General features: G+C 42.4%; 1 long non-coding RNA gene across 1 annotated transcript; it reads left to right on the plus strand.

The window, feature by feature from the left end:
- The first annotated feature begins 657 nt into the window (after positions 1 to 657).
- On the plus strand, positions 658 to 2,879 carry LOC141633067 (uncharacterized). The gene is made up of 3 exons (XR_012537877.1): positions 658 to 745; positions 843 to 951; positions 2,689 to 2,879. It is a non-coding gene; the product is annotated as an uncharacterized LOC141633067 (long non-coding RNA).
- The last annotated feature ends 3,406 nt before the right edge of the window (positions 2,880 to 6,285 follow it).

The following is a 6,285-nucleotide window of genomic DNA, read 5'->3' on the forward strand; positions in this document are numbered from 1 at the left end:
GATGTTCTTGTCTGATCAACAAGAGTATCACCGTTTCATTGAAAAGATACCTATATTTTCTTATTACTATAATTTCTCCTTCTAAGTTTCGAGGGCGAAACTTTTTAAAAGGAGGGGTGATTGTAACGCCCCGTAATTTCGGACCGTTAATATATTTCAAAAATGATTTATTAATCAAATAAAATTTGATATTTAAAGTAATTAAAGTAAAAATAATTCAAAGAAATATAATTTTATTATATTTTGAAGAAAAGTATTTGTTTTGATAGTTTTGAAATATTTAAAAATAGTTTAAACCGTGTAAAATCTTTTATTTCGAAATAAGGGTGTATCGGGGGGAAAATGACAATTCGTTTGAACGTTGGGTAAACGAAATTTGAAATGGGTCGTATGAATACTCAATTTTATTGTAATCTCGTGTTTAAAAACTTTGGTCTTGACGGAATTTGCGTTTGACTTACGGATTTAATTATTATTGAAACGAGTCAAAACCGACTCGTAAAAATCCCGACTGAAAATCCCGCACTTTCCTTTTCTCCTTTCCTTTCTCCTTTCACGCGCACCAGCCTTCCCCTTTACTCTTTTTTTTCTGATTTTGTTCTTAGCATCATCATCATCAACATCAAACCAACAAAACACCATTTTTGGTAAAATCAAGCTTAAAATCGCCATAAATTCTTCGTTACTAGTCCGTTTTTCGCATAATTTACCTTTCCGGAATCCCCTCGCCACGATCTACAACTTAGTATGTTCTAATTTCAGTTTTCATTAAGTTATTTTAAGACAAAATTTCGGAAATTCGGTTTTATATGCTTATTATTGTGTTTTAATTGTTTATTTAGGTGAAGGATTGGAAGACGAGTTCGGGGACTCGTATATTGTAGAGGATAGCGGCTAGTGTCGTTAGGGTTTGGGTTTTCAAGGTGTTAATTGCTCTTTTTCTAGCTTAAGGTAACATATTTCGAGTTACTCGACGAAAGATCGTCACATGTTTTTGATTTTTGTATGTTTGGTGATTTTTGTTGGTGTAGTAATTTTCACATGTTTAGGATGGTTGCATGCATGTCAATTGTTAGTTTAAATTATCAAAGTTGAATTGGGGACGATTAATTAATTTTCAGACGGTCTTATAAGGTATAAAAATGAAAAAAAAAGAGGAAAAATGGTGCGGCAGCGGGCCCGGCAGCAGCGTGCCCGGCAGTAGCCGGCAGGGCCACGGCAGCCTCGGCCGGTCTTGGGGTTGTCCCGGGTCGGTCCGTGCTTGTTTCGCGGGTTTTCGTACAATCTTGGTCTTTTCGGGTTAATTAATATTAGAATAGTATAAGTAACAAAAGGGTAGTATTTTGATAGTAACAAAAATTATGTTATTGGTAAAATTGTGCTTATATTAATAGTTATCACATGTTAGGGTAGTTTACAAAAGGAAATTGTAATTATTAGGCTCAAAATGAATTTTATAGCTATAATTGTAATGTTTTGTTGATTGTGCCGAAAACTGAGCCTTAGTCCCTTTGACTGATGCGATGTCAGTTAATTGAGTGATTGGTCAGCCGCAATTTGACCCGTACCTGTCGCAGGGCTGGGGTTGCGAGTAAAAATTCGGTTGAATGATTTAGATAATCGGCCTTTTTCTTGTTTTAGGCCATTTATCAAGCTTTAGTTCACATGTATAGCTTATTGAATTTAAATAGCTTCTTATTTTGTAGTAATGGCCCTAGTTTCCCCTAAAGCTTTTAATATTGTTAAAATTGCTAGAATTGGAAGTTAGTATTGAATTCTTATTGAGGACACTGTTGGGATTGTATGCTGTAAATAGACATTTATATAGCCTTTCACATGATAGAATGTTAGCATTTAGGTTGGTAAGTAGTACTTTTTGCCCTCTTAAGGTTAAGTGGGTGTCTTACTTGAGTTGTGTGGTGAGTCTTGTGTGGTGTGGGCTAAAGTATTCAAGCTGGGACTAGCTGTGACTAGGTCCTAGGTGAGTATTTCGGCCTTCATCATAGATAGGTCTTTATAGTCTTTGACGAGTATATGTTCACTGCTTGATAGCCTTTGTGTTCCTGACTAGTGGATTTATATCCAAGTTGGGGCATGACCTCAGGTACTTATTTTGATAGTATGGGGTCAGCTTAAGTACTAGCCAACCCTTCGGTGGTGTCCTTAGGGTATTCACTTCAATTTGTTTTAAAAAAAGTTGTGGGTCTTGGGTGCGGTGGTGTGTATCCGCATGTCTAGGTCTGCGCAGATTTTAGGCTAGGGTTGTGTTGTCTCTTGGCCATGTTTTCTTAATAGTAACCGCTGAGCCAAGATACCGGTTCGATTACCTTCCCTACCTCGTGGTATAGACTCGAGTTACAAAGTGACTATTGACCGTACTAAGAACTTATGCCTGTCTTTGATATATTGCCCTTTCTTGTATGGTGATTTTATGAATCAATAGGTGAGATGTAAGCCGTTCTGATTGATAAAGTTTGGATTCCTATTTGAGTGATATGATTCACATGATAGATTAGTGGTCAGTTTAGGGGTCATAGGTTAGAATTACATGATAATTACATTGTTTATCATATTGCTTACATGTTTTACTACATGTTACATTAATTATGACGATTCGTGGCTGGGAGGACTCGAAGTTACTCCCCACTGAATTGTGGCTTTCGTGTTTGTATAAAATGCGATTGACAGGTTGTTGATGCTAGTTGGGGTCACAGACGGCTAGTGAGCAAGGAACCTTGGACCTAGTTTTGGCTATTTTATTAGTAAACCTTTTACACTTTTGGTTTGTATATAATTTGAAGGGACATATGTCTCCCTTTCTATTTTTGGTTTGTATCCTTATATTTCCGCGTCTTTAGTTATATATGTAAGTTAGTTTATCAGCAGTTGCAGGGTTATGACACTCTTCTTGAGTTGGATGGTTGTGAATGGTTTAGTTAGAAAATTTTTGAAATTGCAGGTTTTTGACTAGTTGAACCATTTACAAACATATCCTACCAGTTTTTCCGTAGAAATTACGCATTTAAGTAATTAGATAACGCTATATTTTAAGGGTGTCACATAAATTGATCCCTAAAATGGAAAGAGTGAATCCTTTTAGAGAGGACCGGGTATCCTAAAACGGGACAGGAAAGGGTTTCGGTTTGGATTAGGCGGACCCGCGGTATCGGTCCGCCTAATCCAACCCTAAACCCTTTCTCTTGTTATCGAAACGGAACGGTAAACTGAGCCCTAAAAGGGGAAGGGTGAACCCTTTTCCGAGGGGACCGGCTATCCTAAAACGGGACGGGAAATGGTTTAGGGTTGTATTAGGCGACCCGCTACCGCGGGTCCGCCTAACCCAACCCTAAACACTTTCCCTTGTTATCGAAATGGGATCCAGAAATTGATCCCTAAAATGGAAAGAGTGAATCCTTTCAGAGAGGACCGGGTATCCTAAAATGGAACGGGAAAGGGTTTAGGGTTGGATTAGGCGGACCGATACCGCGGGTCCGCCTAATCCAACCCTAAACCCTTTCCCTTGTTATCGAAACGGGATCCATAAATTGAGCCCTAAAAGGGGAAGAGTGAATCCTTTTAGAGAGGACCGGGTATCCTAAAACGGGACGGAAAAGGGTTTAGGGTTGGATTAGCTGGACCGCTACCACGGGTCCGGCTAATCCAACCCTAAACCCTTTCCCTTGTTATTGAAACGGAACGGTAAACTGAGCCCTAAAAGGGGAAGGGTGAACCCCTTGTCGAGGGGACCGGCTATCCAATAACGGGACGGGAAATGGTTTAGGGTTGGATTAGGCGATCCGCTACCGCGGGTCCGCCTAATCCAACCCTATACCCTTTCCCTTGTTATTGGAAATAGGTTATTTAGAAGAAACGTACATACAATATATTTAAAACGAACCTAAGACTATTTCGAAGCGTACCTAGTACGCAAATGGGACCGATACCGCGGGTCCGCCAAATCCAACCTTAAACCCTTTCCCTTGTTATCGAAACGGGATCCGTAAACTGAGCCGTAAACGAGGAAGAGTGAACCCTTTAGAGGGGACCGGGTATCCTAAAACGGGACGGGAAAGGTCTTAGGGTTGAATTAGGCGGACCCGCGGTACCAACCCTACACCCTTTCCCTTGTTATCGAAACGGAACCGTAAACTGAGTGCTAAAAGGAGAAGGGTGAACCTTTTTCCGAGGGGACCTGGTATCCTAAAACGGGACAGGAAAGGGTTTAGGGTTGGATTAGGCGACCCGCTACCGTGGGTCCGCCCAATCCAACCCTAACCCCTTTCCCTTGTTATCGGAAATGGGTTATTTAGACTAAACGTACCTACAATATATGTAAAATGAACCTAACACTATTTCGAAATGTACCTAGTACGCAAAAGGGATTAAACGGGGGGCGGGTATCCTAAAACGGGACGGGAATGGGTTTAGGGTTGGATTAGGCGGACCGATACCGTGGGTCCGCCTAATCCAACCCTACAACCCTTTCCCTTGTTATCGAAACGGGATCCATAAATTGATCCCTAAAATGGAAAGAGTGAATCCTTTTAGAGAGGACCGGGTATCCTAAAACGGGACAGGAAAAGGTTTAGGTTTGGATTAGGCGGACCCGCGGTATCAGTCCGCCTAATCCAACCCTAACCCTTTCCCTTGTTATCGGAAATGGGTTATTTAGATTAAACGTACTTCCAATATATGTAAAACGAACCTAACACTATTTTGAAATGTACCTAGTACGCAAAAGGGATTAAACGGGGGGCGGGTATCCTAAAACGGGACGGGAAAGGGTTTAGGGTTAGATTAGGGGGACCGATACCGCTGGTCCGCCTAATCCAACCCTAAACACTTTCCCTTGTTATCGAAACGGGATCCATAAATTGATTCCTAAAATGGAAAGAGTGATTCCTTTTAGAGAGGACCGGGTATCCTAAAACAAGACAGGAAAGGGTTTAGGGTTGGATTAGGCGGACCGATACCGCGGGTCCGCCTAATCCAAACCCTAAACCCTTTCCCTTGTTATCGAAACGGGATCCATAAATTAAGCCCTAAATGGGGAAGAGTGACTCCTTTTAGAGAGGACCGGGTATCCTAAAACGGGACGGGAAAGGGTTTAGGGTTGGATTAGCCGGACCGCTACCACGGGTCCGCCTAATCCAACCCTAAACCCTTTCCCTTGTTATCGAAACGGAACGGTAATATGAGCCCTAAAAGGGGAAGGGTGAACCCCTTTCCGAGGGGACCGTCTATCCTAAAACGGGACGGGAAATGGTTTAGGGTTGGATTAGGCGACACGCTACCGCGGGTCCGCCTAATCCAACCTTATGCCCTTTCCCATGTTATTGCAAATAGGTTATTTAGAAGAAACGTACATACAATATATTTAAAACGAACCTAAGACTATTTCGAAGCGTACCTAGTACGCAAAAGGGATTAAACGGGGGGCGGGTATCCTAAAACGGGACGGGAAAGGGTTTAGGGTTAGATTAGGCGGACCGATACCGCGGGTACGCCTAATTCAACCCTAAACCCGCCCTTTCCCTTGTTATCGAAACGGGATCCGTAAACTGAGCCCTAAACGGGGAAGAGTGAACCCTTTAGAGGGGACCGGGTATCCTAAAACGGGACGGAAAGGGCTTAGGGTTGAATTAGGCGGCCCCACGGTACCAACCCTACACCCTTTCCCTTGTTATCGAAATGGAACCGTAAACTGAGTGCTAAAAGGGGAAGGGTGAACCCCTTTCCGAGGGGACCTGGTATCCTAAAACGGGACGGAAAAGGGTTTAGGGTTGGATTAGGCGACCCGCTACCGCGGGTCCGCCCAATCCTACCCTAAACCCTTTCCCTTAATATTGGAAATAGGTTATTTAGACAAAACGTACCTACAATATATGTAAATCGATCCTAAGACTATTTCGAAAAGTACCTAGTACACAAAAGGGATTAAACGGGGGGCGGGAATCCAAAAACGGGACGGAAAAGTGTTTAGGGTTGGATTAGCCGGACCGATACCGCGGGTCCGCCTAATCCAACCCTAAACCCTTTCCCTTGTTATCGAAACGGGATCCATAAATTGATCCCTAAAATGGAATGAGTGAATCCTTTTAGAGAGGACCGGGTATCCTAAAACGGGACAAGAAAGAGTTTAGGGTTGGATTAGGCGGACCGATACCGCGGGTCCGCCTAATCCAAACCCTAAACCCTTTCCCTTGTTATCGAAACGGGATCCATAAATTGAGCCCTAAAAGGGGAAGAGTGAATCCTTTTAGAGAGGACCGGGTATCCTAAAAC

The sequence above is a fragment of the Silene latifolia genome, chromosome Y (assembly GCF_048544455.1).
Source record: "Silene latifolia isolate original U9 population chromosome Y, ASM4854445v1, whole genome shotgun sequence".
Classification (NCBI taxonomy): domain Eukaryota; kingdom Viridiplantae; phylum Streptophyta; class Magnoliopsida; order Caryophyllales; family Caryophyllaceae; genus Silene; species Silene latifolia.